Source organism: Colobus angolensis, unplaced genomic scaffold, assembly GCF_000951035.1.
Source record: "Colobus angolensis palliatus isolate OR3802 unplaced genomic scaffold, Cang.pa_1.0 Scaffold292, whole genome shotgun sequence".
Lineage (NCBI taxonomy): Eukaryota > Metazoa > Chordata > Mammalia > Primates > Cercopithecidae > Colobus > Colobus angolensis.
Genome location: NW_012116177.1, coordinates 2,623,603 through 2,637,671, shown reverse-complemented (window position 1 = coordinate 2,637,671; position 14,069 = coordinate 2,623,603). Strand labels below are relative to the sequence as shown.

The following is a 14,069-nucleotide window of genomic DNA, read 5'->3' as shown; positions in this document are numbered from 1 at the left end:
AGGAGAAAGAGGAGAGAGAGAATAAAAGATAAGAAAAGAAGGAGGGGAGAAAAAGAAAAGGATGATCATTCCGTGCTTTTGTATACTTTACTCAAATCAAAAATGCTTTGTGGGGAATGTGATTTTTTAAAAGAATTTACCACATGAGAGGGGCATGTGTGTGTTTCTCTGTTCCCTCTTTAGACTTAGCCTATATGAGAGTTCCCTTCAGTCCAAAGGATAGCCTCCACTCTAAAACCCTGGATTCCAAAGTCAAGATTTGACTTGGTGTTACAGAACTCTGCAACTATTGAATCTGTATATGAAAAAACTGTTTATCTGAACTTTTTCATGATAACCTATTAAATAAAAGAGCTGATCACTATTTGCTAATAAATTCTAAAAGAGGAAACCTCTGAATATTAATTTAGAAAATTCAAGAGAATAAGAAATATAAAATGTGCTGACCGATATTTTCACTTTTCAACATTGTCTTTTCTTCCTTCCTGGGGGTTCCAAGGTATCTTCTTGTATTATTTTATGGCTAGAGAAGTTGTTTTAGCCACTATTTTAGGGTAAGTTTGCTGGTAACAAATTCTCTTGGTTTTCTTTCATCTAAGAATGTCTTCATTTCCCTTCATTCCTTGAGGATATTTTCAGTAGATATAGATTTCTGAGTTGACAGTCATTTTCTTTCAGCACTTGAAAAACACTGTGGTGCTTCCTTCTGGTCTCCATGGCATCTAATGAGAAATACTCTATCATTCAAATTCTTTTCCCTTATAGGTAAGGTGTCATTGCTCTCCTACTGCTTTTGAAGTCCTTCCTTTATCTTTGGTTTTCAGGAGTTTGATCATGATATGACTTAGCCGGATTTATTTGGTTAGGATTTGCTTAGCTCCTTTTTTTCAGTTTTATATTTCTACAGATTATTGAGGAGCAGGTGCTATTTGGTTGAATCCCTAGGTTGATATCTTTTGCCAAATTTGGGAAATTTCTAACCATTATTTTTTCTAATACTTTTCCAGGCCCACATTCTTTCTTTTCTTTTTCTGGAACTCTGATGACACCAAATGTTAGATTTTTTGTTATAATCTCAAATGTACTTGAGGCTCTTTTTTTCTATTTATTTCATCTTTCATGTTCAAATCAGGTAACTCCTATTTTTTTTTATCTTCAAGGTCACTGGCTGTTTCTTTTGTCTTTTTCATTTTGAGCTCATTCAGTAAGGTTTTCTTAGGTTTGGGTTTGGTATTTTTTGGTTTTTGTTTTTTGGTTACTGTATTGTTCAGTCTTAAAATTTCAATTAGCTCTTTCATATATTTTTTATTTCTTTGATGATACTTTCTATTTTTTTCATTTGTACAAAACCTGTTTATGATTGCTCCTTGAAGCACTTTGATAATGACCATTGAAAAGTTCTCATTAGATAATCCCAATATCTGTATCATCTTGATGTTAGTATCTATTGATCGTCTTTTCTCATTCAATTTGAGGTTTTCCTGGTTCTTGGTGTGATATGTGACCTTCTCATAGCTGAGAGTTGAAAGTCCTGGCTTCCCACTAAGAAAGCAGAGGGGGATACTCTTTGTGGTTGAGTGGAGATGCAAGTCCAGGCTTTCACTTAGCCCTCTCTGATCCCAACTTCATCTGCCCCATCTGAGGTATGGTCAGCCATGCTTTTCTTCTTTCTAGATTTTTTCTCTTTCTCTACCTTTAGAACCCGTAGTTTTTCATTAAGGTCTGAGATTTTCAATAAAAGATAGTAGAGTCAGATGAGGGAAAGAAAGTGGTAAGCCTAAGTCATCAGTTTTTCTTTGTGCATGTGGAATATTTTTAAGATAAGTTACCTCTCATATATATAAAGTCCCTATAAACCATATTAAGGAAGTCAGTCTCTTAGTTTTTTTCTTCTTCTTCTTGGAGGCAGAGTACCATTAGGAGAAACATAGAAAAAATATGTATCGTTTTGCTTAAATTGAACAGAAAAAAAAAATTGTAATGAGAAAGAGCAACAAAACAGTCAAAAAGAAAAGTGGAAATATTTTCTATTATTCTTTTATTCCTTATCTCTAGTTTGTGTTTCTGAGTTCATTGGGCTTTCATTTATTTGACTGCTAAACTTTCATGGTCCCCACCTATAATTTCTCCAGTGACCTGATCTTATTTAGTGTCCAAAGACACATAAGGAAATTAAACAAGAAGAAAAAACAAACTTGCCTATATAGTAGGAATGCAACATATTTCATAAACCTAAAGAAATAGCCAAGATGGTTTTTTTACTCATGATGTTTTTTGAAATAAGAAACAATCCCTTTTTGCCAAAATAAATAAATAAATATGTATCTACTGTAGAAAAATTACAGTATTAACTTGAGTGTATAAAATTCACACAGTTATTTCACGTCACATTACTGGAAGCGGGGAGATAAAATAATTAGATTTCAAACTCTTTTCTGCAAATGTTTCTCATAAACAGAGTTCCAAAATCAGGAAGACAAAGCAAAAGAGAGTCATTTCTGGTCTTCACTTTTACTCTTCTTCCAAAACCTTTACTTATGTTTTAAACCCTAATTTGAGAGGGAAAAAATTGGGTAAAGGACAAAATGGAAACAGTATTTGCAAAATCTATGGAAGTACAAGCTGTACTTTGCACAACTCAGTTTATAACCCTTTCTTGGAACATGCAAGAGAACCAATCACACAATTATCAGTATGTTTTTCTAAAGCACATATGCCACGACAAAGTAAATGCCACCACGATAAACGCGTATCATTTCGAGCAACATCATGTGAAGCATGCTATGATGCCCAGACAATTTCAGACAGCCAAATACCCTCTTCTCTCTCAATACACCCTGTTGGATATGGATCCATTTAATATGCCCAATACTTGGAAATGATATAATCCCAATGGAAAGGAATTATACTGAATTACTATGAAAGAGATAAACATCATGTCTTCACTTGGTAAAGCAAAAAAAGGTTTATAAAAAACACACTAAAATGTATCATCCAGGGCTTAAATTTAAGAAAAATCACTCTCTCTTATGTTAGTTGACCTAATTCTATTTAGAATGTAGCTCTGAGAGATCATCTAGTCCAACCTTTGGTTTTACAGATGAGGCGGCAGAGGTAATCTTCCACAGCAAATCTTCAGAAGTTTTTCTTCTTGTATTTAATATCAAATATATATACACACATATTCACACATGCTTCTATAAACCTAAAGGATAGTGACAAATGAACAGAATATTCTTTGATGTAGCAAAACTGTACCTGAGTCAGAGTCCTTGAGTTGCCTTCTGGCTTCTGTCAGCAGATTCATAATCCCATGCTTCCAAAAAATGGTTTCTTCTTTGTCTTTAAGAGAAAGAGAGACTATGTTGGAGAGTGCTTCTGACTTGGCAGAATCCTATTACTGGTCGTATGGTTTTAGGCAGGTCATGAGCCAGCTCAAGCACCAATTTCTTCATCTTACATTAGCAAGATAGTATATACTCTTTAGAATGGTGGGGAAGATAAAATCACAGTAATAATTACAACCTACAGTATAATTCTGAATAAGGTCTACATTGCAGGTACTGCTGCTAATTAGTATAACCTCTATGGAGAGCAATATAGCATACTCAACAATTTCATTTCTAGGAATTCATCCTTCCATTATACTTACATGTATACAAAATAACATTTGTATATGGCTGTTCACTGCAGTATTGTTTGAAATGGTGAAAGTTTGAAAACAAATTAAGTATTTATCAGTAGTAGAATGGTTCAAAAAATCTGACACCATACAATGACATTTTGGAGCAATTTTTTAAAAAATACTGCTTTGGAATTTTTATTTATTTATTTATTTATTTTTTTTTTTTTTTTGAGACGGAGTCTCGCTCTGTCGCCCAGGCTGGAGTGCAATGGCCGATCTCAGCTCACTGCAAGCTCCGCCTCCCAGGTTTACGCCATTCTCCTGCCTCAGCCTCCCGAGTAGCTGGGACTACAGGCGCCCGCCACCTCACCTGGCTAGTTTTTTTGTATTTTTTTTAGTAGAGACGGAGTTTCACCGTGTTAGCCAGGATGCTCTCGATCTCCTGACTTCGTGATCCACCCGTCTCGGCCTCCCAAGGTGCTGGAATTACAGGCTTGAGCCACCGCGCCCGGCCTGGAATGTTTTATAAGATGTATAGATTATGGACAGATAGAAAAGTAGAAAGGTAATAGACAAGATAGATAGATATGCTTGTATATACATAGACAGTTGATGAATAAAAGTAAACTAAACACTTGTCCCTCAAGGAAGTGGCAGGGGACAGGAATAGAAGGGAGACTTACCTTTTTACTCAATGCCTTCTAATGCCTTTTGAAATATGTACTGTGTGTAATCATTGCCTATTCAAAGAAAAATGAATAAAATTTTAAAATTTAATTATTGAAGGGACTGATAAAGATTATTTAGTTGTTTTTTTCTTTGTGTGTTTGCTTTTGTTTGTGCTTGCTTGTTGGACTTTCTAACACACATAAAGGCTGGGAGTAGTGAGTTAAAACCATCCTTTCCAAGAATAATTAAAAGCATTAAAACCAGCACCAAGAGTGATGTAATATTTTGCACCGAATTGCTAAATTCAATCAGTGAACGTGATTGTAAAAAAAAGTTGACTCAGAGCTAACAACTATGTAAATGGTTGATTATAGCAGTTATTCTCAGTGGAACTGGCAAGTGTGTGCATTAAATTGTGGCTGGTTGGTGCATGGTAGAGAGAAGTTTTTTCTAAACATACACAAGCATAAACTTACACATACACACACACACACACACAAACATATGCGCACACATATAGACCTTGAGAGTCTGAAATTCATCCTACTCAGCCAATGAGAATCACTGATTTACAATAGGTGTGCGTCAAATTTGAATGTCATATAGAAGCTAAATATAAATACTAATTAAATAATTCTATAGCTTAGTTACATATAAAATAAAAATCTGATTCAGTGATTTTTAGATTTGGCAGTTCGCTGACTATTTTCTATTCCACAATGCATTTACAAACACTCTTTTTTTTTTTTTTTTTTTAACAAAAAACCCCCCAGATTTATTTAGCTTCAACATTTTCCCTGATCTAAAGAGAAAGATGTCAAAAGATACCTAGGACATATACACAAGCACCCACCCCAGTGAACTCAGATAACCTGAAAGAAAAAAGGGCAAAGGTCTGTTCAATGGAGAAAATTATCTTCGTTTTTGAAAGATGTTTCCACGTCCCATTCCACGTCCTCTTCCTCTTGCAGCCACTTGGGCCTTGAGAATAGCAGCTTTTCCTCGGCCAGCCCCTGAGCCTTGGTTTTTATTTTTCATGCTCTTTAACATGGGTGCATTCTTCAGCATGTCAGGCAAAATCAGAAAGCGGATTTTGCTGCCAGGGATGTACACCTGCTCCAGCTGTGCCACTCGGCCATCTCTGTATGTGACTGTGATGTTGGACATCTGGCAGTTCATGTTGTCCTCTGCTTCAATGAGCTTCCCCCGATATACCTCACCGGTGTTCGTCTCACATGTCACAATGTGGCCCTCGGCCTCATGCAGCACTTTAATTGGCACACCAATAGACATCTTGGCAGGAAGAGAGTTCGGCTCTGGCCTACTTGTCCTTTTCTTCGGTGCACAGCGAAGGCCCCTACGGCGAAGGCGTGAATCAAGAGAATCCAAACACTCTTTTTTACTCTGCTTTTTGGCACTAATAGTTGGTGGAAGACATTGTCTTCTAACTGTTGTCAGTCACAGATCAAGAAAGATTTATGTAAGCAAACTTGTAAATGGAAGAAAAGACTTTGCCTAGTTAAGCAACGGTAGGGTGTCTCACCAGTGAGATCGGTTATCGTGAGAAGGAAATGTCCTCTGAGACTTGTGTTCATAAATTTGTAACAGGAAGGGGAAAAAACAGAACTGACAGAACTTATGCCAAAAAACAGAACTTATGCCTCCAAAGAATGAGCATCATTTCTCTCTGGAGTGGATGGCCTTTTGTTTAACAAAACACCTTAACAGGCCACTTGAGTTTCAATGCTGAGGCCCCCCAGAGCTTAGTTTAAACCAGGAGAGAAAATCAAACACCTATCTGAATTGCTCTACATTACAAAAATGAAAGGAGTGGAGGGAGTGGTTAGGAGCAGCCTGAAACGGGAGGAGAGTCCTGACAGAAACAAACAGGACTATCAACCTGTGGAAAAGGTGAGGAGCACGAAATTCTTTACAGCCAAATTTTCAGTTAACTCTGTTAATGCACACATCCTTGAATAACAATACTTGCAGAAAATAAGGGCCAGATGATCAAAGCCCACAGAAAAGATGAGGTGAACCTCAAGAAGGCAGCAGAGTATAGGCATCTGAGGGTGTGGACATAGCTAGCCACCTTTCTCTTTGATTGCGCTACAGAAAGTTAACTTTTGGTGGGTTTAGAGGGTTATAACAGGAGAATGCAAAAAACTAACATCTGGGTATAATACATACTATAATTACTAATAATATTTCACTACAGTCACCTACCTGAAAAAAGGCAAATTGCCGCTTCCATTCTCCATCTCTTTGATCATCAGTAAAAAACAATATAAAAAAGTTTTTATGCATATTTGAATGCTCTAGATGCACTAAAGCAAAAATCAGTCTTTGAAGACCCCATCTGGGTAGTAGTTTGATTCTGGAATTTTGTTTTGCATGAATATGTAGATCACAAATGGGTTTCTCTAATTACCACCTGTATCACTTTTTTAATGGTTTTATAAAAATCATATTTAAAATTACACTAGGTTATTACTTCTATTTAGGTAAATAAACCTGGTGTCTAAATCTAACAGTCTTGCCTAATATTTTAAATTAATTTTTTAAATGCCCATTATGCATCTCATATTATTCTCATGAAACATTTCATCAAAAGGAAAGATAAAACCAAGGGCATACCAGTCTAGTGGCAGTGACAGATACTAGATATTAGAGAGGCATATAGAAAATCTCTTTCATTGCAAACACTCTGAATGACATCCAAATCAAGATAAATATCAGATGGATCTGAATTTTTTTAAAAGGGCTGAAATCCATTAAGTGAACAGAAATACTTTTGTGCAATAGCTAAAAAGAGAGCGAGAGAAAGAGAAATATAGAACTACAAGGATAAAGAATAATCTAATAAGACAGGTTAGAAATTCTTGAGCTCAAGATTTTATTACAAGCAAAATTAATTTTTCTCCCTACTTAATAGAAATATTAATTGAAAATCTCTCCAACAACAAACTATAGCTAAACAATTTCCAATTACCCATATTCATAAAGAGAGGCTCAAGGGTGTGATGTAATATAGAGATTGTTTACCTTTGCCTCATTATTAATTTCTAATTAAGATTTTGCATGGCCAGCCTAACCTGTTTATGTTCTTTGAGTATACCTTATCCAAGGGCCAAGAAATTATCAGGAGTATAATTTGTACTGCATGTATTTTTGTATCTGTATGTATTTTTAGATTTTAAGTACCTTTTATTGAAGTATAACATTAAAAATACCCAAATTATAATATACAGCTTCATGAGTATTCACAGACTAAATTAAACTATTAACTTTAAACCAGGTCAACAAATAGAATATTTCTTGTACCCCATCTTGTCTCCTGAACCATCCCAAGCCCAGACCACAATTCCCTGTTTCTGACGGTCACCTCCATTCTGTTTTGTTGTTGTTGTTTTTGTTGTTTTGAGAGGGACGGAGTCTCGCTCTGCCACCCAGGTTGGAGTGGAGTGCAGTGGCACAATCTAGGCTCATTGAAATCCCCATCTCCCGGGTTCAAGCAAGACTCTCTGCCCCAGCCTCCCAAGTAACTGGGATTATAGACGCCTACAGCCATGCCCGGCTAATTTTTTTTTTTTTTAATTTTTAGTAGAGACGGGATTTCGCCATGTTGGCAAGGCCGGTCTCGAACTCCTGACCTCAGGTTGTCCGCCTGTCTCGGCCTCCCAAAGTGCTGAGATTACAGAAATGAGCCACTGCACCTGGCCACAAGTTGACCATCATTCTGACTTTAAATACTACATTAGTTTATATATGTTATTTATATATTTATAATTATTGGCATATATTGGTGTATAGAAAGGTTACTGATTTTTGTATGTTATATATTTTATATATATGTTAATTATATATTTATATACATGTATGTATAAATAAATATATACACATATGTATATATATATTTTTTTGAGACATAGTCTCACTCTGTTGCCCAGCCTGGAGTTCAGCGGTATGATCTTGGCTCATTGCCACCTCCACATCCCAGGTTCAAGTGATTCTCCTGCCTCAGCCTCCTGAGTAGCTGGGACTACAGGTGTGCACCACCATGCCTGCCTAATTTTTGTATTTTTAAGTGGAGATGGGGTGTCACCATATTGGCCAGGCTGGTCTTGAACTCCTGACCTTGTGATCCACCTGCCTCAGCATTCCAAAGTACTGGGATTACAGGCATGAAGCCACTGAGACCAGGCAGTTTTTTAATATTTTTGAACTTCATAGAAATGCCACCAGACAGTGTACACTCACGTGTCTGGTTTTTTTTGACTCGGTAGTGTGTTTTTAAGACTCACTCACATTGTTGCATGTAGTTGTAGTGTATTCACTCTCATTATTGTACAATGTTAATATATCATAATTAATTCATCCATTCTATGATTCACGGGTTGTTGGGTAGTTTAACCATTGTGCTATTAGGAAAAATGCTGCCATGAACACTCGTATGTCTTTTTATAAACTGATTTAAACATATCTTTGGCCATACACCTAGGACTGGAATTATTTGGGTCATATATTCAACTTTAATAGATACTGACACAGAATTTTCCAAAATGGTCGGACCACTTTACATCCTCACCATCAGTGTATGGCAGCTCTGGATACATTGCATCCTTTTTATACTCATTGTTGGATACGGATCTTTCTCTCTTTCTTTCTTTCTTTCTTTCTTTTTCTTTCTTTCTTTCTTTCTCTTTCGTTCTTTCTTTCTTTCTTTCTTTTTCTTTCTTCTTTCTTTCTTTCTTTCTTTTTCTTCTTTCTTTCTTTCTTTCTTTTTAAATTTGGCTATTCTGCTGGTGTATTGCGGTATATCATTGCATTTGTTTTTATTTGAATTATTATTTTAGGTTCCTGAGTACATGTGCAGGTTTGTTATATAGATAAACTCATGTCACAAGGATCTGGTGTATTTAGTCACCCAGATACTAAGCAGAATGCCCAGTAGTTTTTATGATTCTCTCCCTCCTGTCACCCTCCACCTCAAGTAGGCCCTGGTATCTGTTGTTCCCTTCTCTGTGTCCATATGTTCTCATTATTTAGCTTCCACTAATAAGTGAGAACATGCAGTATTTGTTTTTCTGTTCCTGCATTAGCTTGCTAAGGATAATGGCCTCCAGCTCCATCCATGTTCCTGAAAAAGACATGATCTCTATCTTTTTTAGGGCTGCATCGTATTCCATGGTGTATGTATAAGATGTTTTCTTTATCCAGTCTACCATTGAGGGGCATTTAGGTTGATTCCATGTCTTTGCTATTGTGATAGTGCTGCAATGAACATTCGTGTGCATGTGTCTTTATGGTAGCATGATCTATGTTCCTTTGGGTATATAGTTAGTAATGGGATTGCTGGGTTAAACTGTAGTTCTGTTTTAAGTTTTTTGAGGCATCACTACACTGCTTTCCAAATGACTGAACTAATTTGCATTCTCACCAATGTACATAAGCCTTTCCTTTTCCTCAGGACCTCACCAACATTTGTTATTTTTTGACTTTTTAATAATAACCATTCTGACTTGTGTGAGATGGTGTCTCATGGTTTTGATTCGCATTTCTCTAATGGTTAGCAATACTGAGCATTTTTCATATGCTTGTTGGCCACATGTATGTCTTTTTTGAAATGTCTTTTCATGTCCTTTGTCCACTTTATAATGGGGTTGTTTGGTTTTTGCTTGTAAAAATAAGCTTCTTTTAGATTTCTTTTAGATTAGTTATTAGACCTTTGTCAGAGGCATAGTTTGCAAATATTTTCTCCCTTTCTACAGGTTGCCTGTTTACTCTCTCGATAGTTTCCTTTGCTGTGCAGAAGCTCTTTAGTTTAATTAGATCCCATTTGTCAGTTTTAGTTTTGGTTGCAATTGGTTTTTGTATGTTCGTCATACAGTCTTTGCCAGGACCTATATCCAGAATGGCATTTCCTGGATTGCCTTCAAGGGTTTTTATAGTTTTACATTTTATATGTAAGTCTTTAATCCATCTTGAGGTGATTTTTGTATATGGTGTAAGGAAGGGGTTCAGTTTCAATCTTCTGCATATGACTAGCCAGTTTTCCCAGCACCATTTATTAAATATGGAGTCCTTTCCCTATTACTTATTTTTGTCAGCTTTGTGAAAGATCAGAGGATTGTAGGTGTGTAGCATTATTTCTAGGTTCTCTATTCTGCTACATAGGTCTTTGTGTCTGTTTTTGTACCAGTATCATGCTGTTTTCGCTACTGTAGCCTATACTATTGTTTGAAGTCAGATAGTATGATGCCTCCAGCTGTTCTTTTTACTTAGGATTTTTTTGGCTATGTGGGCTCTTTTGTGGTTCTATATTAATTTTAAAATAGATTTTTCTAGTTCTGTGAAGAATATCATTGGTAGTTAGATAAACATAAGATAAAATCTATACATTGCATTGGGCAGTATGTCCATTTTTACAATATTGATTTCTCCTATACATGAGTATGGCATGTTTTTCCATTTGATTGTGTTACCTCCGATTTCTTTGAACAGTGCTTTGTAATTCTCATTGCAGAGATCTTTCACCTTTCTGATTAGCTGTATTCTTAGGTTTTATTTTATTTATTTTGCTTTATTATTTGTGGCTATTGTGAATGGGACTGTGTTCTTGATTTGGTTCTGGCTTGGATGTTGTTGTATAGAAATGTTAATGATTTTTGTACATTAATTTTGTATCCTGAAACTGCTGAAGTTGTTTATCAGATCTATGAGCTCTTTGGCAGAGATTATGGGGTTTTGTAGATACAGAATCGTGTCATCTGCCAACAGGGATAGTTTGACATCCCCTCTACCTATTTGAATGCCTTTTATTTCTGTCTCTTCCGTGATGGCTGTGACCAGAATTTCCAACACTGTGTTGAATAAGAGTGGTGAGAGTGGGCATGCTTGTACTCTGCCAGTTTTTATGGAAATGTTTCCAGCTGTTATTCATTCAGTATAATATTAGCTGTAGGTTTGTCCTAGATGGTTATTATTCTGAAGTATGTTCCCTGAGGAACATATTGAGGGTTATTGAGGATTTAAGGTTTTAAACATGAAGGGATGCTAAATTTTATAGAAAGTCTTTTCAGCGTCTATTGAGATGATCATGTAGTTTTTGTTTTTAGTTCATGTATGTGATCAGTCACATTTATTGATTTGTGTATGTTGAACCAAACTTGCATCCCAAGGATAAAGCATACTTCATCAAGATGGATTAGCTTTTTGAGGTATTACTAGGTTCAGCTTGCTAGTATTGTGTTGAGCATTTTTGCATCAATGTTCATCAAGGATATTGGCCTGACGTTTTCTTTTTTTGTTGTCTCTGCCAAGTTTTGGTATCAGAATGATGCTGACCTTATAGGATGAGTTAGGAAGGAGTCCCTCCTCCTCAATTTTTTGGAATAACTTCAATAGGAATGGTATCAGCTCTCCTTTGTACATGGTGAATCCTTCTGGTCCTGGGCTTTTTATGGTTGGTAGGCTACTGATTACAGATTAGTTTCAGAGCTTGTTATTGTTCTTTACAAAGATTCAGTTTCTTCCTGGTGCAGTCTTGGAAGTGTGTATGCATCCAGAAATTTATCCACTTATTCTAGATTGTCTAGTTTGTGTGCATAGAGGGGTTCACAGCAGTCTCTGACGGTTATGTGTATTTCTGTGAGGTCAATGGTCACGCCCCATTTGTCATTTCCAATTGTGTTTATTTGGGTCATCTCTCTTTTCCTGTTTATTAGTCTAGCTAGCAGTCTAGCTATCTTGTTAACTGTTTTTTAAAATACAAAGTCCTGCATTTATTGATCTTTTCTATGGATGTTCACGCCTCACTCTCTCCAGATCTGATTTTGGTTATTTCTTGTCTTCAGCTAGTTTTGGATTTGGTTTGTTCTTCCTTCTCTAGCTCTTCTCATTGTGATGTTAGGTTGTTCATTTGAGATCGTTCTAACTTTTTGATACAGGCATTTAGCACTATAAATTTCCCTCTTAAAATGGCCTTAGCTGTGTCCCAGAGATTATGATGTATTGTATCTTTGTTCTCATTACTCTAAAAGAACTTCTTGATTTCTGCCTTAATTTCATTGTTTAACCAAAAGTCGTTCAGGAGCAGGTTTTCTAATTTCCAAGTAATTGTGTGGTTTTGAGCAATTTTCTTAATCTTGATTTCAATTTGTATTGCTCTATGGTCCAAGAGTGTGGTTGGTATGATTTCATTTTTTGAATTTGCTGAGGATAGTTCTATGTCTGATTGTGTGGTGGATTTTAAAGTATGTGCCATGTGGCAATGAGAAGAATATAAATTCCATTGTTTATGGATGAATAGTTCTGTGGAGGTCTATAAGGTCCATTTGATCAAGTGTTGAGTACAAGTCCTAATTATCTTTGTTAATTTTCTGCCCCAATAATCTGTCTAACACTGTCAATGGGGTGTTGAATTCTCCCACTATTATTGTGTGGGAAGTCTCCCACTATTATTTCGTAGGTCCCTAAGAACTCACTTTACGAATCTGGCTGTTTCTGTGTTAGGTACACATATATTTAGCATAGGTAGGTCTGGTTGTTGAACTCTTTACCATTATGTAATGCCTTTCTTTGTCTTTTTTGATCATTGTTGGTTTAAAGTCTTTTTGGGCTGGGTGCAGAGGCTCGTAGCTATAATCCCAGCACTTTGGGAGGCCGATATGGGTGGACCACTTGAGATCAGGAGTTCAAGACCAGCCTGGCCAACATGGTGAAACTTCATCTATACTAAAAATACAAAAAATAGCTGAATATAGTGGCAGGTGCCTGTAATCCAGGCTACTCAGGAGGCTGAGGCAGGAGAATTGCTTGAACCCGGGAGGCAGAGATTTCAGTGAGCTGAGATTGCACCACTGCACTCCAACCTGGGCAAAAGACCAAGACTCCATCTCAAAATATAAAAAATAAAAATAAAAAAATAAAGTATGTTTTGTCTGAAATTAGAATGCAACCTGTGCTTTTTTCTGATTTCCCTTTTGCTTGATAGATTTTTCTCCATCCCCTTATTTTGAACCCATGGGTGTCATTGCACATAAGATGGGTCTCTTGATGACAGCATACAGTTGTGTCTTGCTTCCATATCTGGCTTGCCACTCTGTGCCATTTAATTGGGGCGTTTAGTCCATGTACATTCAAGGCTACTACAGATATGTATGGATTTGGTCTGTCATCATGTTTTCAGCTGATTATTATGCAGATTTGTTTCTGTGGTTGCTTTATAGTGTCACTAGTCTGTGTACTTAAGTATGGTTTTGTATTTGCTGGTAATGTTCATTCCTTTCCATATTTAATGTTCTTTTCAGAAACTGTTGTAAAGCAGGTTTAGTGGTAAAGAATTCCCTCAGCATTTGCTTGTCTGAAAAGCATCTTATTTCACCTTCACTTATGAAGTTTACTTTGACTGGACATGAAATGCTTGGTTGAAGTTTTCTGTTTTTTTTTTTTCAATAATAAAACTTGTATATAGGCCCTCAATCTCTTCTGGCCTACAGGGTTTCTGCGGAAAGGTTCACTGTTAATCTAATGGGGCTCCCTTTGTAGATAACCTACCCTTTCTTTCTACCTGGCTCTAACATTTTTTCTTTCATTTTGACTTTGGAAAATCTGATGATTATGCATCTTGGTGATGATCTTCTTACATAGCATCTTGCAAGGGTTCTCTGCATTTTCTGATTTGAATGTTGGTCTCTCTACTGATGTTAGGGAAGTTTTCATGGACAATATTCTAAAATATGTTTTCCAAGTTGCTTACTTTCTCCATCTCTTT

The 14,069-nt window shown here is 36.3% G+C and overlaps 1 pseudogene across 1 annotated transcript; it reads right to left on the bottom strand.

Annotated features, from left to right (window-relative positions):
• Positions 1–5,053: 5,053 nt before the first annotated feature.
• On the bottom strand, positions 5,054–5,681 carry LOC105516855 (annotated as a pseudogene). The gene has a single exon (XR_001002556.1). The product of XR_001002556.1 is annotated as a small nuclear ribonucleoprotein Sm D3 pseudogene (transcript).
• Between the last annotated feature and the right edge of the window lie 8,388 nt (positions 5,682–14,069).